Source organism: Sylvia atricapilla, chromosome 4 (assembly GCF_009819655.1).
Source record: "Sylvia atricapilla isolate bSylAtr1 chromosome 4, bSylAtr1.pri, whole genome shotgun sequence".
Lineage (NCBI taxonomy): Eukaryota > Metazoa > Chordata > Aves > Passeriformes > Sylviidae > Sylvia > Sylvia atricapilla.
In genome coordinates this window covers 3003559-3031106 of record NC_089143.1, presented here as the reverse complement: position 1 = coordinate 3031106, position 27548 = coordinate 3003559, and the positions used below count along the sequence as shown (strand labels likewise).

Genomic DNA, 27548 nt, shown 5'->3' with positions numbered 1-27548 from the left:
ATCATGAACAAAGCCTGTGCATGGTCCTCCATGAGATCAATACTCAGTCTGTTCCTCTTTAGGAACTTGCAAGAACACATTAAATTCTTTCTTAAAGGTAAATTAGACATTACCTTTTCAGAAAGAGACTTTGGGGATTTATGGACTTTTTTTTTTTTTTTTTTTTTTGCTATTTTATCACAGCTAAATTATTTAGCAAAAGCATATGTTATTGTACAAGAAAGGATAAGCTTTCAGGTCAAATGAAAGGAAGGAGCTGGAACTTGAAAAAGCAAACAGTAGATTTATTATGGCACTTCCTTGCAAGGTCAATGTTCAGGTACTTCTTTTTGAAAGACTTGATTGAATAGGTAAGCACAAACGAGCCTGAGATTGTCAGAGCTCAGTGTTTAACAATCCTCACCAGTGTTCAAGTTATTTGACTAGATAGGGATTACAAATCAGATCACCTTCTCTGTTTCCTGGAATTCTGCTAAACTGGTTCTGTCCACTGCTACCATTTAAAGGGCACATTCATACACATTGATATCTCTAAGCTATGAAACAGTGGGCCAGGATTATTCACAGACATTTTCCCTCTGACTGAAATATTAATCCCCACTGATTGAAATATTATCAGTACAGGAAGAAAGGCAGTGATGTATCATGAAGAACAAAAATACTCTGTGAACTCCTCCTAGGTCTGTCCATTTGCTCACACAGACCAAATAAGATTTGTGCTCTTCAAGTGTCCTCAAGTTTCAAGGTAGTCATCAGATATCCAGCAATTTTCCTGACACGCCTCATCATACATTCTGATCATAATTTCTCATTCTCTGATCAAATTCCATCCATCAGCACCCTTGCTGCCCATTCTCCTTTAAACCAACTTCAGTCAAAATAGAAGCTATTCCAAACTAACAGATCATTCCTCCCCCAACCTTCCAACTCTGCATTGTAGTTTTCTCTTCTTTTACAGTTGTGTCAATCCTCTTAACTTGCCCCATCTTCTTCTCTTCCCATCCTAGCTGAGTCAAATCTAGTACAGAAGCAGGTACACAGGGAAGCAGTGCAGAATAGTAATTACATCTGGATTCTCAAGACAAATGGCAAAGTGTTTTTGCTGGTGACTTTATAGTTGTGTGGTTTTTTTTTTTCATTTTGTGTGTGTGTGATTTTTAAACCTTGGGTTTTGAACATCCAGATTATTTAATAAATAATATTTAAGTGAAGATTGTCTGCTGCTCATCTCCTCTTGTCTGACAAGTACAAAGCTTTCACAAACCAGCAAATACAACAGGCAGAAACACTCTGCAGAAGCAGCAGCACATTGCAAGAGTGCTGGCTAAAATACCAGTCATAACCTTGGGGGAAAAAAAAACAACAAAAAAAAGGTTGTTTCCTAAGAATGAGCCACAACTTGGCAGGTGAGAGTAGAAATGGCTTTAATCATTACCACAATGTGCCAGGCAGCATACACTGAGAGCTTTTAAGCTTCTGTGCTAACTTGAAACTTTTCATGTTCCTGATTTTTTTATGAAGCATCTGTGCCCACTATAGTGTGAGTATTATACTCTTTGTATGGACTGGATCAATGGAATGGGACAGTTAAAGATACAGAAAGATTCATCTGCTCCCATCCATTGATCTTCATTAATTTACAGAGCATTTGGAGTACTCTCAACCTGCAGTGAAGCAAGATACTGTAAGTACAGCAGTACTCTTTAGTTCTAGTGGAGTATTCTGTACAATGCAGAATATTCAATATAATCAATAACTTGATTAATTTCTATGAAAAAGCTGACCAAAACGGTGACTGAAAGAGCAGAACCTCTGCCATGATATTGCTTTGCAGCAGAAATTGGAGAATTAATCAATATGCTTAGGATTTCTCACATTAACCGTGTCAGAAATTCAACCAGCTCGCAGTTTTTGCAGACTCAAAAGTTGTTTTCTGTGCAGAAGTGGTCATTTATTCACTAAAAACTACAGCCAGTCCAGAACAGTTTCCACTGACACATCAATAAGTTCTACCACTGAGTTAGGACTGCACTTTTGCACAACAACATCATCACAGCAGAATTTAATTCTGAAGATGCTTCATTTGCCAATTAAAAAACAAAGTGCTTTTAGACTTAAAAAAACAATTAGGTTATTGATTTTATATAGTGAAAAAAAAATCCAACAAAACTGTAATAAACTGGTTACAGGAAATAATATTTTGGTAACTAGGAAGCAGCACAATCCAATTATTAAAAGTGCTAAAGGCATAATGGTTGTTGAGGATTTTTAGCAAATATTGCTGGATAGCAGTTTAAATCCCAACAGTTTTGTCAGTATTTCACCTGCAGTGTTGGACAATGGGGATCTGGAGCAAGGGGGAAACTCACAACCATTGTTTCAAACGGAGTCTCAGGCAAAAATAACCCAAATAAAACACATTTGGTTAACATTCAAAAGAAAATCTTGTTATTTTTCCGACAAAGCAAACTGCTCCTCACAGTGAGATCAGTCCTGATACAAGAGTTGTATTATTTCTACATTTTTTGGCTGTTTCCCTTTGGACCCTGTTGTGGTTTGATATTTGTCAAATTTTGTTTATCAGCTGGGAGATAGGATTTTTGGGAGAAAAAGGCAAAACAGGCACAACTTAAAAGTAAGAACAGATAGATTTTATTAATATACACTAAGAAAAAAAAAAGAGGAAAGAAAAAAAAATGAGATTTGCTGAGTTATTCAAACATTTTCTTCCCCCCACCCCTCTCAATTGTTTATTTTTTTATACACTACAGAGAGAAAATTATGATTTTCAGTCTGTTGTTACTATTTAAACACAATTTTACATTATTTTGGGAGAGGAGCCTTTTTAGGGTTATGGGGAAGATGCTACAAGACAAAAATTTAGTGGTTTTTAAAATTAATAAAATCTATCTGTTCTTACTTTTAAGTTGTGCCTGTTTTGCCTTTTTCTCCCAAAAATCCTATCTCCCAGCTGATAAACAAAATTTGACAAATATCAAACCACAACAGACCCAAAGGACAAAAGCCTCTGACTCCAAGAGGGACCAGCTCTGCAAAGCTGAACACAGCACTGCACCTCTGCAACAGAAAAAAAAAAAAAAAAAAAAGGCAAGAAATGTGCTGTGGCAGTTTTGCAGAGCTGGTTAAAAAAAAAAAAAAAAAAAAAAAAAAAAAAAAAAAAAAAAAAGAAAATGTACAGAAATCATCCTGTCAGCCCACAGGAGATCCCACAAGGATGCTGTGGTCTAGCAAAGAATTAGAATTTTCTTCCTTAAAGCTCAAGTGGTACAAATTAATCTTTGAATATTTTTCCGTCAATCCATTTGCTTGAAGTCAAGCATAAAATCCAAATGGTGCTTGTTATAGATTACATGCTGTTTTACAGTATAGCCAATCCTCTCCCAAAACTTTATTCAGAGAGTTGAAGGATGTTACAACTTCAAGTGTAAACTCTTCAAGAAGTTCTCCCCATTCAGCTCATAGCTGACTCGACAAATTCCCACAAGAATGAAGTGTATAAACACCTTATCACATCATTGCAGACACCCTGGAACTACAGTTATATGTTATATGAGAACATTAGCTTTGATTTCAACTCAAGATTGATTAAAATAAATGCCACAGGCAGTGACAGAAGTGTAACACATCCAGTGCCACATCCACAGTTGATGTTCCCCAGTGAGTTTCATCTGTGCAGACTTCCATTAGATGGGAGATATTGCAAGAGGACACTGCATGCTCTGGCACTGTCTCTGTGCTAACAAGTGAAAACCTCTCTGATTTTACAATGAATTAGATCATGACCCTTAAACAACTGACAACCGAATAGAGTCTCACAATTAAGAGGCAAAAACTGCCTCTCTCTTCCTCTTGGCTGTTTTTTTTTCAGAGTCAGCTTAGTCTTTTTTGCAAGTTCTGATCACACATGAAGCTATGGCATACAGCACCCTCAGTCAGGCAATTACATGCAGGGTTTGGTTCTCTGCAGTCTTTGAGATTTGCTGTCTCAATTACCCAGTCTGCAATACAGCTCTCCTCACGTTTAACCCTTCTTGGCTCTGCCTTCAGTGGCTTTAGAAGCCTAATGGGGTGAAACTGCATACAGGGAGTGACAGCAGCACGATGATTCTAGAGGTCATCACTCTGATCTGGAACACTTTCCAGCAGTCATTCTACAACCAGACATCCAGTCTTCTTAGCAGTGACCTACACAATACCATTTATTGGGCTAAAACAAATTGAAGACATAAAAATCTGCAGCAGCAAATAACTGGAAGAGCACAGATTAATGAGTTTCTCTCTAGTAATATCTAAAAAATGTCTTAGGAAAAAAAAATACTGAAGCTTCTATAGATTCTGCAAAGAGACAGGCAAAGATTCTATTTCAATGATCCTTTATATTCTCACAGTCAAAACTCAAAGGTTCCCTGGTTCAAAACTAAAGAGCACAAAGGCCTAAAGCATCACTGTGCACAAGTTCCTCCAAAGCTGTGCTTTCCAGGCTGTTCATCCAAAGACATAACACATCTGTCATTAACTAGGACAGAATATTACTTATTATTGGATTTACACTGGCCACAGACCTTCATCCTTTAGTTCTGCTGAGTACCAGCATCTTATGGCAGCTTCTGGGTTAAAGAGTCACCTAAGAGCACAGAAATCTCTGGGACTACCAGCCCTATCAAAGGCAAGTCAGACACACTTGGATAAGGAATTTCACCACTCTGCAGTGCAGGTGGAAAGCTCTACACAGGGCTAACACAAAGAAGCATACTGAGTAACTGCATACAGCTGACATGAGTTTGGAATATTCATAAGGAACTCCTGTATTTCTGCTTAAAGAAGCAAGAAAACAATTCTCCCATGTGTTTGTGCTGCACATTGCATGGAGTGGGGGATTGGGGAATGAGGAAGAAACACCATGGGGAAAAAAATAAACAAAAACCTGACATTCAGCTACCCAGTAAATTCATTAAACTTGCACAACCAAATACTGACCTGTGAAGGGTAACCAACTTCCTTTTGAAAGCAATCTCAGTTTAAGTTTGCATGACAGAATTACTTCCTCTACCAGCAGCAAGTTCACCAGAGCTTATCAACAATGCTGCAGTTTCTAAATTTCCATCTAGAAATCCACAGTGCACACACAAGGGTCCTCATGACCTGCTCAGTCAGGATTCTGCATGCACAGCTTGTGGATCAGCTCTGGTAAATGAAATCCCAGAATATTACAGCAGGCTGAATACAGAAGGGTTGCCTATGCAGGCCAGGGAAAAAAATCCAACAAAATAAACGCAAACCACAACACACACCCACTGCTGACTAATCTTAGAAAATCAATAAAGTCATTAGCTTCTTCTGCTAGGAAAATGCATAGCCCTAAGTGCCAAAAGCTGAGGGGGAAAAAAAGGTTGAGCTGAGCCAAGCAGAATATCCAGGAGACTCCAAAAGATCCACTGGAAGTCTAATTTGTGTTTCTGTAATTTTGGAGACTATTTAAGAGTGCTTCCTCCCTCCTTCATCAGGTATTGCAGCATATTCCTGGAAGAGAAGAAGGTTTCTACCTTGATGTTTTTCCTCCAAATCCACCACTGGGGTTCTGCTCTCTCTGAGCCAAATTAAACATACCAGAGGTGTTTTCACAAGCCATTTGGGTAGTGTACTGCTCATAAATGTCAACTCCAAGCCATTAATGCTGCATTAGGAACTTTCTCCAGAGGAAATTGCCTCACAAGAACCAGAGGTGGAGGGGATTGGCACCTGGAAACCACTTGCTTCCATCCTCTGAAAAGTCCAGCTACAGCAAAGCCTTCAGGATTGAAAAGCAGTATTTGGTGGTTAGACATAAAACCGTTCAAAAGTTTGCTGTAAGCAGTAATAAGGAATGGAAACCCTGCAAAATAGTTCTGTGGATAGGGTGGTGACAATAAGCTTCCCTGGGCTGAATTTCCTCCACCTACAAGGAAGTTCCTAGTAAAAACTAAGTATGCCAGAAGTCAGGACAATACCTAGGAACTGCAACAATTGTCGTGGAGGAGGCCAAGGTTCAATGTGTGGGCAAGTACCAAGTGCTCAGGTTAGTCCTCCTCTTCTGATCCTGCACATGACAGACTGACTGGGCCAAGTAACTCAATCCAGACTATTGATAAAGGTCTTCAGTAAAAATAAGATGTTTTTTAAAAATTAGAAAGGAGAAAAATGTATTTTCTTAAATGATGCCATGACAGGCAAACAACTTCTACCAATACACATTGGTCTCAAAATCAAGTTGTGTGTCAGACAGTCAAGCCTTCCACAGCAGAAGTTAGTCTGACTTTGACTGTTTTCTTAAAACCACTGCAATACAGAGAATGGCTGGTGTGAAAGGGAGCAAAAGCAACTCTTTTTGTAATAGTAAACGGTACCAAAAAGTTTTCTGAACTGTTTCAGAATCCTCCTCTCCCCATCCAAGGCAGAAGCAAAAGCAACTGCCTGCTTAAACTTCCAGTTTCTAAAAGTTTTAAGTGCTACCAGTTTACCACCCACCTCTGTGTTAGTAGTTGCACCAAAAGTGGTGTGTTTCTCCTTGTTGTGTTCCTGAATTCCAAGTTTGCATAAGGAGACTGAAAATCTGAGGGTTTCAATTATTCCCACCCACACTTCAAATTAAAAGTTGGCTACTAATGGATTTAAGGGCTGTGGACAAGCTTCATTCATTCCTAAAAATTGTATATTTAGGTATACAAACCTGCAATCCCATGTACTATAAAGAAACTGCAATTTCACACAGCAGGTGGTGATCCAAACCAAATCCAAGCCAATCCCAGGCTTATGGCAGGGAGGCTGGAAACTCTGTAAGAATGCTTTCTGCATCCAATATACCTGAAAGATTCCCACAGGCTCCACTGAAAGAGCAAAGAGCCTTAACATAGAGAACAAACTGGCATTCACACACCAACAGACAGCATGTTTTGGTTTAGGCAGAGTAATCTTAACAAACACAGGAACACTTCTGCCATCAGTGCCTCCTCCAGTTCTGTGCACCACTTTAGCAGCCAATTTTTAGATCTTCACCCATGGTTCAGTTATTTTGCATAGAATGGACTGAACACAAGAAACACACTATTACACTGTGCTTACTTCAACAAGCCTGCTCATTAGATTCCACATACAGAAATAAAACATAATAAACCTCACTATTCAGGTTTCTTTGTATGTCAGTACCTGTATCTTTGCTTTTATGACCATACAATGGAAAAATACATTTTAAAAGCTATTTGACAAAACAATCACAATTCTTACCACTGATTCAGTGCAATAATACACTGGAGCTTGCAGTTAGGTTAACTTGATTAATCAGATGCCTATCTCTACCTTAGATATAAAGAGTAACTCATTTATAGTGTACAGGAACAAAATACAATTCTAGGATTTAACCATAAAATACTCACTCTTGAAATAACACAAAACACATTTACTAAGATCCCTGTTGAGTTTGCAATGCCAAATACACATGTAAATCAACAGTTAGATCAGTGAACAGTCTGGATTCCAAACCAACCACAGGTGAATTGATTCCCTTCTGAATCAAAGGATGTAATAACAAAGCCCAAGCCAGGCTCTGCTAATTGAAATTACAGCACCAGAACCATGAGCAGAAGTCTGCATTTGCACAGATTCACCCCGTGGCCTGGGCAGATCTTGCAGGAACTGAGAACTTCCATACATTTAAAATGTTCACTACAGAAGGGGAAACCAAACACCAACGCAGAGAACATTCCTGTGGTCTCACCACCAGACTTCTTTCAAACTGAGGATGCCAAAATCCGTGTCTCTCATATTACATGAGCCACACTGGCATGACATCCCACCTCTTTGCCAAGAGGCAGCTAGGCTCCAGGAAAGCTGACAGCTTCTGCAGCCCAAGGGGAACCACCTCAGCAGATTTAACAACCAAACAGATGCAGCTACAGCAATCACAACTGCACTCTCATTTGAACAGTAACAGCTACAAAGAATGTCATCAGGACAATGGGACTCTCCTGACTGCTGCTACATCTTCCCCACCACAATCAGAATAAACCCCAAGAAGCTCATACGCTCTAGATGAGAAAAGTTCTAGTCAACGTAGGAAGAAAAGTAAAAGCATGTTTTCGGAAACTCAATAAAACCCCCCTTTCAGAGCAGAATGGCAAAGCTGGCTTCTAGATGACTGCTGTGAAGGGAGGGTTAGAGAGGAGTCAGAGTCACAAGAACACATTTTGCTTAATGACCTACCACATTCAGACAGAAACAAGATGCCAGTACTGTTACACTTACCCAGCAAGAATATATACAGAGAAATACCAGTCACTTGCTGCTTCTGACAGAAGGCACTTGGAGACTTTCAGGTTTGGTTCAGGACTTCAGTGGCAACAGTGTATTTCTCACACAGAACAAATTCAGCCACTATATAGATGCAAACACAAATCACCTGCTTTCACTAACTAAAGCCTCATTAGTAAATCACAATCAAGTTGAAAGCAGGAAGTGAGGAGGCCTCCCTTGCAAGACACAAGCTTTACAGGCACATGAAGGAGTTGTCACTGACAGCCCAAGCTACAGCAGAGTGACCAGGAACAGGACAAGAGGGACAAGAATTGTACAATTCTGGACAACAATTGGTACTGTGCAGTCACCTCAGATTGCACACTCCCTCAGATCACAGTCAGGGAAACAAAGTTTGTGGATGTCTTCACAGCCTGCACTCCCCTCCACTCCATCTGAGGAAATGATCAGTTTTGAAGAGGAATGAAAAGCAGGACATCAGTGAACTGTGACAATGGTTTCCCTTTCTCAGTTTGAAAAACGTATCTGTGCTTACACAAAGAAAGGCACACAGGTCACAGTCCACAGCACTTTTGTTAAACATTTCAGCAGATTCAGCTTAATGCCTTTTTCCAGACTTTTAGGCTGGAGGTGTCAGCCCAGTTTGCTACAGGTAAAATCTGATACCTGCTCTGGCATCAGGACACCTGATACCAAGCACCAGCTTCCACTTTGTGTGTTTAAGGCACTGTTCCTCACAGGCACAGATTTTCTTGCATGTACTCTTCACCTTTCAGCATCGATAAGATAAAAGACATTTTATTAGGAAAAATCCTAAGCTTTTTGGTAAAAACATTGCTACCAGTCCTACTCAAAGACAACAGAAAGCCACAGGTGAGGTATAGAAATGCAGGCACAAAAGTAATTCCTCCTCTACCATTTCAGGGGAATGGGATAATGCTGAAAATGGATACTATTCTTAGAAGGTTGTTAAATAACCTAAAAAAGAGAATCATAAATTTAAGATATTGTCACTGCACTACTGCATTGCACTTCAAAAGCTACTTCCAGGATTTCTTTAGAAATAATTACTACTTTTATCTAACAGAGACCCATGTGCAGACTGCTGCATCCAGCATTTCCTCCTACAGGGTTTTGGGGTTTTTACCTTTCTTCCTGAAACAATCACAGTGAAGCTGTAAGTTAAGGTGAAGCTGTGGATACTTGCTTGCTTGGAAAAACCCCTGAAACCACCAAAAGATTGAGGCAGCAAGAGGCAGCCAGCCCACTATCCCTCAAACTATCAATTTTTACACAGTATTTATTGATTTGTTTGCCCTTGAAGTAGAACTCTGTGCTTGAGCAAAGAATTGTGCTTGTTTGTAGGTCAAGTTAGTATAAACACAGTATTTATTACAATTCAATAATACATTCAAGTCAGTAACTGTGTTGGTTTGAATACATTTTGCAATAGTAATTTCCTTGTTTTTTTTCCCCCCACTCTAGTTTTAGGCCTTCCCCCCTTTCACAAAGAGAAACAAATTACATTTCCTTTATCACCTTTAAAGGTTTGATTGGTATTTCCTTTTAATTTAGAAATCAAATACTGGCAGATCCTGTTTCAGTATTTTAGCTTAGCTAAAGATAGCAGGATCAGAAAAGATCAAATACAGAAAAGCAATACCTCAGCATGCAAAGATCAATGATCAAAGATCACTTAAAATACTGAGAATAGCAAAAACCCCACTAAGTAGAGGCCCTTTATCATTCCCAACTCTCCATTTTAAGAACAAGAACTTGATGCTTCTTTCTAAACTTCTAATAGAAAATGGCATATTACACTACTTTTGCCAACACATCAAGCAGCCTTCCAGGAAATAGTGTGTCAGCAACACATGGAACTACTTGAAGGAGGTTTTTTGGCATTTGTCTCTCAGCCTGGCGTGTTTTTAGCCTTGATCATGGAAGCCACTAACACTTCTGTTCTAGCTGTAAAATTTAAACCACCAGGGAACATGAAACCAAGGACAGTACATGCTTGTCATTCAATACCACCTCACTCACAAATACTGCCACCTTCTATTAATTTTTACAACTAAAAGATACACTTTGAAGCACTTTTAAGCAAAAATGCTAATAATCTATTCAACCTCTAAGCAGTAAAGAATAAACTGTCAGCACCACATATAAAAGCACGTTTGTATTTTTGCGGATTTATTCAAGTAATAAATCTGGGAGGTTATTTGGTGTATAACAACAACTTACACCAAAAGGGCACAGTAGAAAGAACCAACCCCGAAAATCTACTTACAATAATCAAAGCAGAAGCCTTTCAAAAGAGACAAGTGAGGCTGAGTTAGATTAGTCATCAGAATCCCTCCTCAGTGGCACACAGGAGTACAAGCAATCAGTGAGAGGAAAGGAAGAAGAGACACCAAAACCAAACCTTAGAAGTCAGATTACAGAGAGTCCTCTCCTGAGATTTCAGCTTTCAAAGATCAGTTCAGCCACGCAGCAATAAAAGACTCAGGCTGAGGAATTTTCCTGATGCTCTGCCAGCACAGCATCAAAACCTCCCTGCATGGTACCAACCCATCCCGAGAGCAGGTTTGACAAGGACAGATCTGACAAATGCTGTGTGCAGAGAGCTGTCCTCTCTAACACTTGGGATCACGTTCCTCCTGAGGGATAAAACCTCTGGATAAGAAAAGAAGCACACCTTTGCCTGGTCTGAAGTAAGAGGAGGGTGGACTCACTCAACTCACTTTTTTTTGCAGCTGAGGAACTCAGCAGACTTTAAAACCACAAAGTACTGTTTTCATAAGGCTGTGGGCTGCCACAGCTTTAGCTCTAAAGTCAAGCTACTTGAGAGCAATTGCTGTGGGCAGGAATTTCTGCAGCCCAGTGCCATCAGTGCTGTCTGCACAAGGCTCCTGTATGAGTGCAAAAAAACTGCAAAACAACCTACAAAAAACCACAGGTAAAACACTGACCTTGTGCTCCAGTTCATGCCACAACATACAGCTCCATGGAAGAGAATTTTACACTGAAAAGTCTGCAGAGCAGCTTGGATGAATGTAATCTCAACCCACCTTCAGATAGCCTGAGAATAGAACAGTTGTTTGGAAAAGTCATATTGGAACACATCAAACAATTATTCATTTTTGCCTTAGGGAACTAAGAGTTCTCCCTCACATTTAAGTGATATAAACTGCAGTCTCTTAAATCCTGTCTGATACAGTAAAGGTGAAAATGGTACTTCCAAAAAACTGAACACTTTCCTTCACTAAATTGATTTAATCACATTATAGAATTAACCTGGAAGTGTGCAACTTGCTGCTAAACCTGGGCTTCTAAATTAATTCTGCATTGTAGGAAAAGTGGGAAGAGAAAAAAAAAAGGAGAACTAGAATACATTAGTTATGTGAAACAGTGTTAAAATTACTTTCACCCTCTGAAAATATTTCTTTCCTCAGGGTATAAAAGAATTGTAATAAATACAAACAAGTTCATTTTAACAAAGTCAATTCAAATGTGAAATTATCATAGTTATATTAAACGTCACTGTAATATATTCATAATTTAAATTAGGCCATTTGAGTGCTGCATTCTCACTGACACCGTTTTAAACACAGACAAACCACCACCTTTGGGTATACAAATTTAGAGTCGAAGAGTTAACATTTCAGAATGATTTCTCTTTTTGAGTACGAACTTTCTCTGCATTCATTTAGTTTATTTAGCTCAATTTCTGGGTTTTCAAGCTCTAAGGAATGAAGCCAATTGAAATCTCTTAAAACATCACAAAACTAAACAACTTTTTTTTAAAAAAAAAAACAAAAACAACCTTCCAATGTTTCAGGAAAAGTGTTTTGAATCTAAGATATCCAGTGGATAATGTGCATCCATAATGTGTAATACAGAAGTATTACAAGAAATTTTGCAGTTACCTTTAATTACAAGTGAGAATTGATAATGCATCATTATAGAAGAAGGCACAGAGCATCAACTCACTCTTTTGCCTACAGAGAGATATGTGACAACTGTTACACTACTAAGATATCATCCTTTTAGCAATAGAGGCTAAACAAATAAAATTATTGCTCTCTGAAAAGGAAATTACTCCTTCAGCTCTCCAATGTTCTTGGATAAAAACCCCTCCATAACAACGAGCTTTGTAGCATTTCATTTCTTCACGGTGTCAAACTAATTTGGCAAATCCAAGTTTCTTTCTGCCGTGCAAAACTGAAGTGGATAGCAATAAGAATTCCATCTAGCACACAGCATTCTACAGCTCCATGGAGTTACCAGTGGAAGAGTATGATACTGGAAGAGGCAAGGCTTTGGCCCTACACAGTTTGTCATTGTCATCTCATGGCCTCAAATGCTGACAACCAGTTCATTGCACTTACCATCAGAAAAACGCTACATCAAAAAGTTAATAGAAAATAACAGACCACCTGCAAAATAGGAACAGCTATCTGCAGGCTATAATCATCAAGGCTGAGAGAACTGGGATTATTCAGCCTGGAAAAGAGAAGGCCTCAGGGTGACCTAATTGCAGCCTCCCATTACCTGAAGGAAGCCTACTAGAAATCTGGGAACTATTTACCACAGCATGTAGTGACAGGACAAGGGGGAATGGTTACAAACTCAAAGACAGTAGGTTTAGATTAGATACTAGGAAGAAAATATTTTCTGTGAGGTTGGTGATGCACTGGAGCAGGTTGAACAGACAGGTCTAATAGAACATATCCCTGCTCATGCCAGGGAGGGTTGGAAATGGATGCTTTAAGGCCCCTTCCAACCCAGGCCATTCCACGATTCTGTGATCTTCCAGAGGAAAAGAAAAACAACACACAAACACACAGAAATCAGAAGGAACTAAAACAACAAACTTATCTATTTACTGGAGGCTGAAGAATGAATGAGGCTGAAGAATGAATGAATAATGAGGCTGAAGAAGCTGACCCTCAGCACCAAAAGCATTCTGCATTGATAATCACTGCGTGGTGAATTCTCAGCTGGCACACGGCATAAGGCAGTGGATGTTAACCACAGCCACCCAACAGCCGTGTTCTAACATCACTCAAAATAAAAGCAGCACCAGGAGAACCCTGCACACACAGTCTCTTCCTCCCTGCGGGGCCAAGCTTGCCTCATCTCATCATTACCTGACTTCTGGTTGAACTTGTGGCTTGATGTGACTTCAAGGATTTCTTAAAAGCTGTTCTTTCAGGTTAGTCAATACCGAGCTCTGGACTGATGTTTCTACTTCATTACTCCCTATTTTGCCCATAACAGTCTCTCTCATGGAGATTAACATACTTTCACTCTATTTAAATACAGCTCAAATATTTTTCTGTAAAAAAAGTGATCACCAACCACCTGCTCTCCTTCTTCTCTCCCCTTCAGAAGAGATCCAAACTTCTCTTCTGTTTGACCAATCCATTCATATTTTGCAGACTGCTCAAATCCACAATCTTTGTGCTTTCCTGAACAGGTTTTTCTAATTTCTTGCCTACCACTTCTGACTGCTAGAGTCTTTTCCCCAAGGAAAATTTTCCTAAACTAAGGATGTTAAAGACTGCTGCAGGAGCAAGCTGACTACAAATGGCAGCACCAGGCACAGATCACTGTAATCTTCTGAGAGTTAAAATGACAGTTTGAACACATTGTTCTCCTTAAATTTAACACACAAGGGGTAAAAAAGAGCCTTTTTCTTCAAAAATAAGATTTTAAAATTTCATCTTAAAAGCTCCTACTGGAAGTTTTCCAGCTGAGGTATTGAATGTGTTATTTCTTGAATGAAACACAGATTGTCCTTTTATTATCTATCTTTAAAGCACTCAAGAGTAAACTTTTCTTTGTCTCCATCTTCCCCTTACCTCTGAACCACCAGCAGGAAGAGGCTGGTCTACAAAAAGCAGTTTGTCTGACCTCCCTTCTTGAAATGATCCGTGAAACAGTTATTTTAACAGAAATTCCTTTTCATTTATAAGGAAATCACCAAATACATTCAACTGTAATAAAATTGTCTCCAACTACTGACACAGACAATGCAGAAGAGTAGTTCACACCAATTTTAGAGTTGTAGCTCTCACGTGGAGGACGGTTTTTGGGACTGTGGAGATTTCCTAACCATTAATGGGGGACCCTCCCTTTAGGTCACATAAATGCCATCATAGTATGTGATGTATGAATTCTGTGCTGGACATTTGAGTGTCATTCTTTTCTCTAGGATGCAAACATGAGTTGAAACAAATACCCAACACTGACCCAGACAATTTCACTTCTGTGCTTTAGTACAAATACCACACAATCAGAGTTCAGCAAAACACTACTTTGTCTGGGAACTTGTTGCAACCTCAAATACTTCTTTCACAGACTTGGAGTTACGGGATTTCTAATTATTTCCATTAAGAGTTCTAAAGTGTGAGGATCCGCATCTATACACGTTGAAAAATTCCCATACTTCTTTAATTTGAACATGACATTTGTATAAGAAAGGAAAGAAAATTGTCTCTCCAGTCCAGCCCAGCTTTCTTTAGCATGCCTTGAACACTACTTCATTCTTTCACCTACAGAGAGCATGCAGTCATCAGTGTAGAATGTGAAGGAAATGAGAAAATCCTTGGGATCCTTGGCAGAAAACCTGAGTTTGCATCATTTGGCACAAGAGACAGGAAACCTCCCCGAAGTGGGATGCTTTTAGCAAGTTCTTGGTAAGCTTAAGGTCAGAATCTGACTGGATCAGGGATGCAGTCTCAAGGTCAAAGCTCCCACCTCTTGCAGGCACTGGGAACACAGTCCTCTGGATTAAGGTAGAGAACCCAAGGGATGTGAAGAATTCCAGGTGTGCACTTGCTATTGCCTTTCTTCTTTATCCTCTTCCATTTCAAGTTATAAGTATGAAGATTCCCAAACTAAGCTTGAGCTTTACATGCATCAAACTTTGGTCAACCCTTCCATTCCAACCCAAGAGGAAGAGAACTAAAAACCATCAGAATTTAGCAAGCTACCCCGTTTTCAACAAGTTTGAAATTCCTTTATGTAGATCAGTGTCCTTTAAGATTATTTTTACTACCTTACACTAGAACTTGTTTATACCAGACTTTGACCCACAGATGAGTGCCACCATTTAGCCTAAGAACTTCTGTAAAAAGTTCCAATAACATTCATAAAAATTCCCCTCAACAGGAAAAGATCACACAGATATTCCTCCTTTGGGATAACTCCGTTCAGGATCAACTATAATCCTTCAATTTACCAGATCACTGCACTCTTGAGCAATTTATTTATTTTTTTGGCTACCCAGGGAACTGTTTGAGTTTCAGGTTAAGCACATTCTGTTCCATTTAAATGGCAACATGCCAAATCCATTTAAATATTTAAACATTAACCTCAAAGTCACTGGTGTGTAGAAAGCCGGCCGTTAGTCCGGGGAGATTAAATTTTTCTCCAGGCACTATCATTGAGAACAAAGGCCATCCTGCCTCTTTCTGAAAGCCATTTCTGGGAGAGCTGAAGAGCATGGAAAAGATATTACAGCATCCTGAGTAACTTCAGTGACAGACTTCTTCGCAAGAGTGGACAGACAAATGTTATTTGACATTTTTCCTTTTCAACACTACAGATTCATCTTCTGGGTTTAAAAATGCTACTCTTTTCCTGAATGAAAAAACACAGGAGTGCTACAGTTACTCTTAATAGTTTTAGATGGTCTGATTATCCAGTTATTCAATGTTACTTCGAGGCAAAGTAAGATGAATTTGCCATCTAAGACTTCTCTACAACAATACCAGAAAACAGAATATATACACTGACAGACTATTAACAGTTAAGAGATTCAAGGACCTATCTATCTGTACACTGTTGCAAGTGTTCACTCCAAAGTAAACAGAAATGGGATGGACATGAATACTGCATTTTTAATTTTTTGGGGGGCAGAAGATCATCCCAGGAAGTTCAGGGAAGGAGCCAGGCCACCACTTTGAAGCTGTGTTGTAAGCACCTTCTGCTACCTGCAGACCATGACTGCTCCTGGAGATTGAGAAGCTTAATTCTCTATAGCATCTACCTATTTACTTCTGACAACCACAAACATACTTTTATATGAAGCCATTGGTTGGTGAAACAAAACCACCATCAGCCAGCCATCAAGAACATACTGCAACTGATTTTTTTTTTTTTCCTAGAAGTCTCTTCCCCTACGGTTTTTTTAAGAACAAAATTCTAGGCTGCCCCTCTATGGGAAGCTTGCATTCTCTGTTTATAAATAAGTAAGCAGTTTGTAACAGCAGCTTTACTCTGACACCAATCAGATAAAAACATGCACTGAATATAACTTACATAGATACTACGGAATGACCTCTCCAGAACCAGACATCTTTTATCAGTGATATGCACCCCATTAGAGATTAGAAAACAGAAATATTGATCTCAAGGTTTGCCACACAGTTTCTACACGGCCTTCAACAAGAAAGCTAAACAACTGGAAATATCTGAAAGCCTGTGACCTTGTAGAAGACAAAGCTCTCCTGCTTATTTTACACTGGAAATAGCCCATTGCAGGGGAAAAAACCACCCCCACCACACAGGCTTACTATATTTAGGTGACACCTTCCCAACAGGGTAGCCCCTAGGAGAGTAAAGGCTGGAGGCATGCCCACATGCCAAGCTACACCACTCAAGTGTCAAATGTTCTGCTGGGAGGGCTGCTCCAGCTCCTGCAGTTCCTTACCTTCACCCTTGTCAGTTTTGAGGACATTACAGTCATTCCTTTCAAGGCTCCACTCGCAGTGCTGATTTTGTCTATAAAGTGCATTTTTTACAAGTGTGTGTTTTGTGACTACACATCTGTAGTGTAGAGTAAGGCTTACACATCAGCACAGCAGCACTGTGACCTCTCTTACAGGACACACTGCAGTGGATAGCTGAGCACCAAGGGGAGGATTACAGCCCTGACTGCCACCAGGCTGGGACAGGGGGAAAAAGCTGAGTGCTGAAAAACATTCAGAGACCCCAACTAACACAGCATGCACCACCAGCCTGTGCTGGAAGGTCACCTGGACAAGCAGGGAAGCTTCTTGTCCAATAGAACAAAAAACCCCACCATGCTCAATGCTTTTCTTGTTAAAGTAATAGCTAAAGCTGCAATACATCTTTCAGTAGAGGCAGCATTTAGCAAGACTTCAGAAGGTCTAATGATACAGCCTCTGCATGGAGGAAACTGAAGACGACTCCTATTCAATTATCACCTTGCAATTAAGGTATTAAATGAACTACCAGCTCAAGCTGGCTGAAATTTGGAACCAGACTTACTAACTTCTGAAGTGTTGAGATGCGTACAGCTTGATTAAAGCAGAGAAGCACAAATAAGTACTAGTTGTGCCCAATAGAAGTATTATGAAACCTATGAGAAATCTTTAAGGCAGAAGACTGGCTTTATGGTACTTGATTTTGAAGCCCACTTGCTGAGCAGTAGGACATTTCATCACACAAAATCTATGGCACACAAACCCAAACGAGTTCATGGCAAGGAAAGAAAGGCAAAGAGGAGTCCCAACCACACACAGAAACTGCTCAGACATCTTGATCTGTGTGCTTGTGCAATCGGGTAAAAGCAAGCTTTTACCACAAGCAGTATACATAATGAAGTGGATGTCCAATCTCCTGAGAAAACTGTCGAGCTCACAAGGTTTGTTTTATCTGCTATTAGAATACCAAGGACTACACAAAGACAGCACAAAGAATCCTTAGGTGAAGCAGTGGTCTGCATAACTCCAAATCTGAAGCTATTCACTACAAGAGAACAGAGCAGGAAGATTCATTTTGTTCCTAGAGATTGAAGCACACTAAAGGAGGTGACCTTGCCAGCTGCCTGACGAGCCTGTGCCGTCCTTCCAGGCAGATACTGAGAGAGCAAACAGCCAAAGGCATCCAGCTGCCCAAGGCCACCAACCTGTGCCGATTGCAGAACCAGCCATTATCATCTCCTGCCATCAAGGCTCTGGCTGATTTTAATAATGTGTCAGCAGACAACACCCAGACAGTTCAGCTCCAGAATACTCAGCTAGAACAATTCCTCAACAGGTCCCATGAATTGTTTATGGCAATGAGACAAAGCAGAGGGAACACAGATGCACTACAGGGAACATCAGTAGTTTTGAGATTCTTCTATGCTGAGACAAGTAAAACTGCAAACAGAGCAAAATATCTGAGGAACTCCTTTCATTTAGGGAAAGCTTGCAAAGAAACAACTCCAGCAACCCACCTGCTGATACAAAAATTTCATTACTTGAAACTCAGCAACAAATAAAACTACTCTTACAGCATAAAAAAAGTACATGGTAAGTAACCTACTACGTGATATAAAAATAATTCTCAGACAATTCTGGCAACAATTCGTTAAATCCAGTCACATGTTGTAACACATATGAACTATGAATCATACCAACAGATTTTATTTCAGCACCTTCAGGCTGCTGATGCCAGCTACTGCCAACAGAGACCTGAAAAGGATAAGATTTCACTGACAATAAAAACAGTTCACATTCCTTCCACACCTGTTTAAAGACAAAGGAGTAAGAATGAAGTTCCAGAAGTTTGGCTTGTAACACTAAATGAGGAGCAAATAAAGCATACAAAATGACAGTCTTTGGTGGAAATCTGCAGTAGAGTTCAGCTCCTGCAGAGTTACACCTGAAGCATTACTGAGAGGATACAGCATCCTATAGGCTGCCCATTTAAAAGTACCTGATAGAGAGCACACCAGAAACAGAGAGTTGTTCAGACAGTATTAACACCAAGAAACATCGAATTTCTGCAAATGTTTGTAGACGCCTGCTAGTATCTACAATGTAATAAAATGCTCAAGTCAGCACTGAAGGCATGGCACAGAGGTGAGACTGGCAGACAAACCATGCCATTAGCTAAGATTGCAACAGCGCAACAGCAATCAATAGGCTTCCCGAGATTAGATAACTCAGCCACTCAGTAATGGTTGTAAGATCCTTGACGACTGATGGGAGAAAAGCAATAACCATGTGAGAGCACTGTAACAGAGCCTGCTCAGGCTGCCCAGAGCCGCTAGGCCACTACATCCAGAAATGGTCTGCATCACACAGCCAGCAGCAGCAGCACCAAAGCGGAGAGAGATGTCCTGCAACTCGACATGGACACAGTGGGGGCAGCACCAGGGCTTCATGTGCTTAGACAGTGACAACAAAGGAGCTTTAAGAGCTTCAGCCAGGAGTCAGAAATAATTATGTACACGTAGAACTGAAAGACTAATGTCCAAAAGGTGGAAAGGAGCAGTCCACTTGTTTTGTTTTCTTCTTTTCTTTCTTCTCAAAGGAATAATCAGAAAGAAGAGAGGGGTCAAAAAGAGCCATACCATAACTCAGTAATGGTTTGAACACCAGCACATTTGCAGAACTAAAACCTGTCAATCCTCTTAGAAGAAATCACAAAGTCCACATGCAATGATGGACAAAGCACCACCTAGTTTCAACCAATGCTTTTATAGAAAAAACCCCAAACCAAAACAACAAAAAAAAAATCAGGACAGGATCACCTGCAGCAAACTGCAGTGAGCCTTACATGGAAAACCTGTAAACTGTATGAGAAGACAGTTTCAGTGCTAACTTCAGAGAAGAGCTAAACAAGCTCACTCTTTCAGTCCAAAATACTGAGGATAATGTATTAATATACCCAGGATATTGTATTAATATACCCAGGATAATGTATTAATATACCCAGGATATTGTATTAATATACCCAGGATAATGTATTAATATTCCCAGGAATTAAGACAGAGGATCACTAACAGAAGTTACTTTTTTACATTCCACAAAGTGACCCCTAATGTTGCATACACCCTGCTGAAAGAATCAGTTCTTCAAACAATCCATCCTTTCACTCTAGTGGGTTTTCAGTTTATTTGAGCTTTTATGTGTTTAACTATCAGCTCCTTCACCAACAAACACCAACTTTGACAAAAATGTGGGCAGCAAATCGAGATGCAACAGTTCCCTTCTTATTACATTCAGTTCTCCAGTTTCTGGGAAAGTCATACACTGATTTAATGATGGCACTCAATAAAAGTCGCATTTTCTGAAAATTGTGTTGTTTAGGTTTGCTAACCCCAAAGAGCACAATTTAATTGTGAACAAAACCAGTGCAAATCAGCAGAAGGTTTAACAAATGTTTAAACAAAGCCTAGCAATGAAGATGTCAGGGAAGTTCATGCTTTTCCATCAATGGAATACCAGAAGAGTTTAATCTTCAAGTGAATCATTGCAGATGACATGACAGTCCGAAAAGCACTGCCTGTGGCAGAGAGGAGTGTTAAAAGCCTTTCAAACCAAATTTCAAGTTATTCTTCAGTTTTTCCCAAAAGAACATCACAAAGATTCAAGAGAACAGCATTAAAGTTTTATGTTGCTTCTTAAGTCAAATGGTGAATTAATACTGATAGAAATAATCCTAATATTAGGATATATGATGAATATTTGTTTCTGTACCAACCAGCATCTCCCAAAATGAACACCTATCCCAGTTATTTCCAAATATTCACGGTGAATAGTTTGCCATAAACTGTCTTTTTAATTGAGCAACTTAAAGGCCAAGATAAACACAAGAAAACTCCCCATATGAAATACTGCCACTACAGGGAAGTGACATCAAATAACACAGAATCCAAGACATCAAAAGCAATAAATTAAGCAGGAGAAGAAAATAACAAAAGCAACTCAAAGCGAAAAATATATCTAATTTTGACAACTGCCAATCAAACAATCCTATATACATCTCTAAAATTGGAGACCCAGTTTAAAAGCAACAACAGCTGTGTATTGCTGCTTTTGCTCCACAGAGTGGAAGTTGTACTGACCATTGCATAGCACAGGCCACCAGAACTCCAGAAATTTTAAATAAAGCTTGCCAAGACAAGACTTTCAGTCTTACACACTGTATATCTGCCCCTTTTCTACAAATAATTTTTATCAAGCTGTTACTTATGGCTAAGCAGTCTCCCAGTTATTCACCATTTATGAATATACCACTAAAAGTGCTGGTTTTAAGCTAATTTCACCCAGAAAACTTGGAGATTCCCCCTTCCCTCAAACTGAAAGCAATGCTAAAGACATCTGACACATCAAAACCTCATTCCACTGGATGAAAGGACAGGCTCACAGGGGAGCACATGAGAATTTCTTACAAAGGGGGCAGCATTCAGAAAACTTCAGAACCACAATCCTCTTGCACCTCAGAGCTGGAATTAAGAGCTATGGTCCTGCTCAGGGACAGAATGAACCACCTCATCAGTGTCATTCCAGAGGCCACCAAGAGCTGACTTTAGATCCATTTCCTTGAAAGTCTCTGTGTTTCATCTGAACCAGCTCAGTACCAAAACCAGACACAATTGCCAACTAACTTCTGTAACACTTGGCTATAATCCTGCAAATGGCACATCAACCATCCTAGTTCAAGTTACTTCTTTCCTTAAATGGATTTATTTGCTAGATTACCCAAAAGAGGTTACAGGACCTCCAACCACACATTTGCAGGACTCAGCTGCACCCTGCCATGTCTGACCTGATCTAGCACAGGCTGTAATCCCACTTCGGTTTGGAGGTTGGAGAAAGGTACTTCCCAGGCAAATTTTAATTCTGTAAATGAAAACATTTTTTAAAGAAAAATACAAACCTGAGGAAAATATCATGAAAGCACTTCCTGACTTCCCTTTTAAAGTCACATCACTGGTATTTCAAATACCTCTAACAATCACAGTAAAAAAAACATTTCACTGCCACTAAAACATTTGAATCAGATATTAAGAGCAAGCAACTCAGACCCTGTCCAAGAACTGATGATTCTTGTAGACTCTGAATTAACAGGATGTATGCTGTGCATAAGCCAGCACAGCAGCATCTTCAATTTATACTTCTAATTTAAAAATGGTTTCACACCACGGTCTTGAAATAGTCTTCAACTATCTCACCTTTAGCATCCTCAGAGTAATCACATTTGACTCACGAGAAGGACACAGGTAAAGCACCAAGAAAAATAAGAAAGGCAGATCACATTAATTGTGAGAATGGGAACACAATCCATAGCTAATGGCCAAGTCATAGTCTTTCCTGTTTAACAGCAGTTTATTCACCAGGCCATGGTCTTTACCACAGTGCACTGAGACCATGCCATGGCACCAGATCCCTTAGCTCCCAAACCCTCCTGCAATGATGGCGCAGCAAAATCCTCCTATTTTTTTAATTCTTCAGTCCAGATTATTCAGTCTGCTGCAATTCAACACTAGAGACATGTAGTGCTGTTTAACACTTGCAGCACCACCCATCCATACTCACCTAAGAGTACAATCACACTCTTTTAGGAGCCCAGTGATGTAAATAGTTTCTTTTTTGGCCAGTTGCACAGTTGCTAATGCCATCACACAGCTAATGCCAGCTAAACTAAACTAATATGTCCAGAACACACAAAAACCCCACAGAATGTATCTACAACCATATTTTTCACGGTAATGACAACTCCTCCTTCAATAATCTGGTTTTGCTTGTCCATTTCTTTGCTGGCATGAATGGAGCAAACACAACAGGCAAACTGACTCCGGAGGAAAGCTTGTCCCATTTCTCCCTGTTAGACCCAGCACAGAGAGGACAGAGTAAAGATATTGGACACCAGGAATCCCAGCCATTAGAATGAAGTGCTACATCACACACATTCCAGCTGTTTTACCCCACCTCAGGGATTCTGCTGCACAGCTGATGACCACTGTCACCCTGAGCACACAGACAACCTCTGTATGCACACTCACAGGGGTCTGCACTGGAACCAGCTCATCAAAACCCACCGTGGGTTAGTTACAATATTCAACTCCCAGTGCCTTGTGTGCACTGGTTTCATTTCCCTGCACAATTGCCATATTGCAGTCATTAAACCCACATTTGTGTTAAACGCAAAAACGAGCTAGTTTGCATTTTTTTAAATAGTTATCTAAGACTGCAGAAGAAAAATAATCGTGAAATGTTTAAGGATTTGAGGATTGCTGAGAGCACACTGGCAACTTGGCCAAGTTGGAAGGGCTCAAATAAATTCATCTGACAAAGCCAAACAAGATGACAAACGTAAGGGAACCATCTGAAGAGGAATGACAACAGAGATTTGGGAGTCAATACAAGCAGGCAATTCACAGATCACATCAAAGTCACCCACTAAGAGCAGCTTCAGTTTTTCCTGATGCAAAAAACTAAACAGAGTAAAACAAGTAAAAAATGGACAAGTAAAAACTAAACAGCAGTTTGAGTTAACCTAGTGTGAAAGGATTAATACAGTTCATCCAAGGGAAGGAGAAGTCCATGAAATAAAACTGAAGTTAACATAGGTGCTAGGGATGGGAAAAAGGAAATTTCCCACTGAACAGTGTGATTTAAATCCTGACATAACTTTTTGGTGCTGAAAAAGCCCACTCATGCAGAAAACTAAGACTCATAATTAATATTATTTTTTTCCTTGAAGGACACAAAATTCTCAACTAGCACTGACTTTTCTGTCAGGCAATAAAGCATATCTATACAATAGCATACTCATACCAGAAGAGTACTGTCTTTGCAACAACAGAGAAAATAAGAAAGCAGAAAACAAGTCTTCCCATGCCTCATTCAGAGCAACTACTGAGTCAAAAAACATCTTCATACATAAATCAGGAAAAGTAAAAAACTCCACAGTGCAAGCACTCCCTTAAAAAGAAGTAGGCTGCTATCATTCTCACTTTAATGTTTGCATAGAGCAAACTGTACAACAGCCAGTTCCACAGCACAAACACTGAAGAAGCAATAATTCTTGCAATCAAATACAGCAGAATAAAGAGCATTAACTTTTCCAGCTTTAACTCCACACCACTCCATAGAATGAGCACTTCACAAACTCGCCAGGTAATCCTCTAAATTAATGGGATAAAGGCAACCAAAAATGCTCGATTTTCCCAATTAAACAGTAAATCAGGATACATCATGAAACTGAATGGATAGAACAAAATTACTCGAACAGAAATAGGGACTTGGGGCAGGAAATCACTTCAGCAGCTTCTGTCAAATCATTCATAACACATGCAGCACTTCTGATCACATAATTATCTCTCATCATCAAACAATCAAAACACAGCACTGCTACACTTTAGCATCTTATATGAATATGTAACATACCACATTTCTATACAAAACATACACATTTATACGTGTACATGGCACATATATATGTATAAAAACATAAGTGTGTTTTTGTTTCTGTAGATAAAAAAAAAAATCAGTCCCACACTATCAGCTGGCTAATCTGCATTCCACAGTTCCTGTTACAAATCTTACCAATTATTTTGCTGGATTGTTCAGACCATTAGCTACTCGACATGTTAAATCTCAGCTTAATAGTAAATCCTATAAGATTTAAAATAAAAAAAACCCAAAAAAACTCCTTAGAGCTGACATTTTTGCACAAGAATTTTGGCTCTGCCCATAAAAGAAACTTACTCCTTACCTACGTGGTGGCAGACAAAAGTTTGAAACCACAAAATTTCTGAAAGAGTTAGAAGCTCCAAATGCCTTTAGAGTGTCATTACTCTGTCAAATCTTGACTTTTTCAAGGCCTAGACACTGCCCTTCTGCAGTTAGTCAATTCTCAGACATTGATTTCTGCTGTAAGTAACACACTGAGAATAAGGAACAATTATGCATCCAGCAGTAAGGCTCCCTATTTACTGAATCCCAACTGCTTAAAATTATCATTAAACCCATTAAAGGGATAGCTACTAAAAACTTAACACTTTTTCAAGTATTTTCAACTTAGGGAATCCTTACACACCGAATCATGCTTACTCTGAATAGAAAATCCTATCAGGCAAAGTTTTAGCATCAGATTTAGCAGGTTATGATCACTGTTTCAGCCACAGCTCTGAAGCAGACTGATCCCAGCCAGAAATCAAAGCTCTGTATGAATTTTCAGCAGAGCCTCGTTACCACACGTACAATTACTCCATAAAAACAGAGCTCCAATGCAATCTAGTGCTCACCCAGGATAATGAGCACTAGGAGAACTAAAACATTAAGTTAAGAACTAAAACATTAAGTTAACCCAGTGGCTGGGCTGCAGTCACGAGAGCCAGCAGCTACAATGCTGCTCTGCAGCTCCACCAGAGCACGGAGCATGTCACGAGGAATCAACAATTATTAATAAACTGATTTAGCAATCCAGAGAGGGAGATCCATCCTATTCATTATCACCATCCACTCTGAAAACCTTAGTGATATAAGTGATGAAGGGTAAAGTTTTTCTATTCCCAAAATTTAAGTTTCACTATATGAAAAACTTACCTCTTCTCACTTTATAAAGAGAGGTGTTACTGTGTATCAAATTAATTCAGAAAAAGAAGAAAAAAAGTGACTACCCATGAACACACATTCAACAGCACAGGTATCATCCAATTTGTTAGACTTAGTGTTAACTATATTTTACATTATAGCTACTCTAAGACCTCCCAATGCATAGGCAGTGGCCAGTAATGATTTATTTAACCAGCTGTACTGTCCATCGCATCACAAGCACAAAGCAAATCATAAAACCAAAGCACAAGTTTAAACCCACAGCAGAACATCACCTACGTACCCCAACCAGAAGGGGATGCTCAGCTCTCTGCTTCGATCACGCGGTGGAAAAACAGAGGTAGTGTGTTTTCACGGGATCATTTTCTGGGCATTTCTTTTTGTTTTATTTTAAATATCTGCACTCTCGTCTTGGCCTTGGAACAATGGTATCAAGTTAAAGCTCAATGTCCTTTTCAAACTCCGGCCGTACTCTCCTTGCCAACCTCGCACGGTATAAATAGCAGCAAGCAGAGGAGCGAGCATTAAAAATACTCCTTTAAAAGTCTCAGGAGTGCTGGTGCTTGTGCTGCAGGACCAAAGCACTGCCGGCTGCAGGAGAGCGAGCTGCAGCACATTTCACAGATATCAAACGGGGCGCCAAGTGTTCATCTAGGCTAAAAAAAAAAAAAAAAAAAAAAAAAAAAAAAAAAAAAAAAAAAAAAGGAAAAAAGAAAGCTGGGACAGAGATATACAACTTTAGTATCTGTCAGTCTGGAAAAGTCCGAACACACACAGGGCTGGGGCTGTGAGCCCCGGTGCCGGGGAAAGGCCCCTCGGGACGGGCCCGCACCTGCGCTGAGCCCCGAGGCCGCGGGAGCCACAGAGAAAAAAAGAAGGAAAGTAAGCTAAGTAACCTCCAGCAGCACTCCAGCAGCACTCCAGCAGCACTCCAGCAGCACGGAGCGGCGGTGACCCGCTTCCCCCGCCGGCACCAAGGAGCCCGGGCTGCCCCAGCCGCGCTCCGCTCCCTGCCCCGTTATCCGCGAAACCCTCCCTCAGAGAGCGAGGAGGGAAGGAAAAGGGAGAAAAGAGAGCGGTCACGCTTGTGTAAAAGACACCAAGTCAGCACTTACGGCGGCAAGCACACGTTACTCCTCACTCGTAGATCGGCGTCGCTGCAGAAAAGTGCGCGGCGGCCGCTCTCCAGCGGCACCGCCTCCCCTCCGCCCCCGTGGAGGCCCCGGCACCGCCCGCTGCCGCTGCTGCCGCTGCTGCTGCTGCTGCTGCTGCCCAGCGCCGCCGGCCGGCGTTCGGGACTGGGGCCCCGGGATGTGCCCTCCATCGGCCCCGAGCCGTGCCCCTCAGCGGCCCCGGGCCGTGCCCCTCAGCGGCCCCGGGCCGTGCCCTCCATCGGCCCCGGGCCGTGCTCTCAGCGTGCCCTACAGCGGCCCCGGGCCGTGCCCTCCATCGGCCCCGGGCCGTGCCCCTCAGCGGCCAGGCTATGCTCTCAGCGGCCCCGGGCTGTGCTGTCCAGCGGCCCCGGGCCGTGCCCCACAGCGGCCCCGGGCCGTGCCCCTCAGCGGCCCCGGGCTCTGCCCCTCAGCGGCCCCGGGCTCTGCCCCTCAGCGGCCCCGGGCCGTGCCCCTCAGCGGCCCCGGGCTCTGCCCCTCAGCGGCCCCGGGCTCTGCCCCTCAGCGGCCCCGGGCCGTGCCCCTCAGCGGCCCCGGGCTCTGCCCCTCAGCGGCCCCGGGCCGTGCCCTCCATCGGCCCCGGGCCGTGCCCTCCATCGGCCCCGGGCTGTGCCCCTCAGCGGCCCCGAGCCGTGCCCCTCAGCGGCCCCGAGCTGCGCCCTCAGCGGCCCCGGGCTGTGCCCCTCAGCGGCCCCGG

At 41.0% G+C, this 27548-nt stretch overlaps 1 protein-coding gene across 1 annotated transcript in view; it reads right to left on the bottom strand.

Moving 5' to 3' along the window:
* Positions 1 to 26865, bottom strand: part of MTUS1 (microtubule associated scaffold protein 1) — a 117667-nt gene extending 90802 nt beyond the window's left edge. Inside the window, exon 1 of the mRNA XM_066316930.1 lies at positions 26795 to 26865. The gene's annotated coding sequence lies outside the window, so the exon portion shown is untranslated. The remainder of the gene's footprint in view (positions 1 to 26794) is intronic.
* Between the last annotated feature and the right edge of the window lie 683 nt (positions 26866 to 27548).